Genomic DNA, 322 nt, shown 5'->3' with positions numbered 1-322 from the left:
GTCTTAAGAAACTATCTTCACATTCATCAGTCCATTCAAACTTAGCTCCTTTTTTGTGTCAACTTCATTAATGGTCCTGCGATTTTTGAGAAGTCTTGCACTAATCGAAGATAATACCTTGCTAATTTGAGAAAACTTTAAACCTCGGTAACCGTTCTCGACCTTAGCCAAGTTTGAATCGATGAAAACCTTTTGGAATCCACACTAATCCCTTCCTTCAATATCACATGTCCAAGAAAACAAACACTCCCTAATCAAAAAGCACACATAGAGAACTTTGCATACAATTCATGTTCTCAAAGTGTTTGCAACACCATTCGTA

The sequence above is a fragment of the Theobroma umbraticum genome, unplaced genomic scaffold, assembly GCF_002168275.2.
Source record: "Theobroma umbraticum cultivar Fairchild unplaced genomic scaffold, ASM216827v3 scaffold_7.0, whole genome shotgun sequence".
Taxonomy (NCBI): domain Eukaryota; kingdom Viridiplantae; phylum Streptophyta; class Magnoliopsida; order Malvales; family Malvaceae; genus Theobroma; species Theobroma umbraticum.
The sequence above is the reverse complement of the archived record's forward strand: the minus strand, read 5'-3'. Positions refer to the sequence as shown.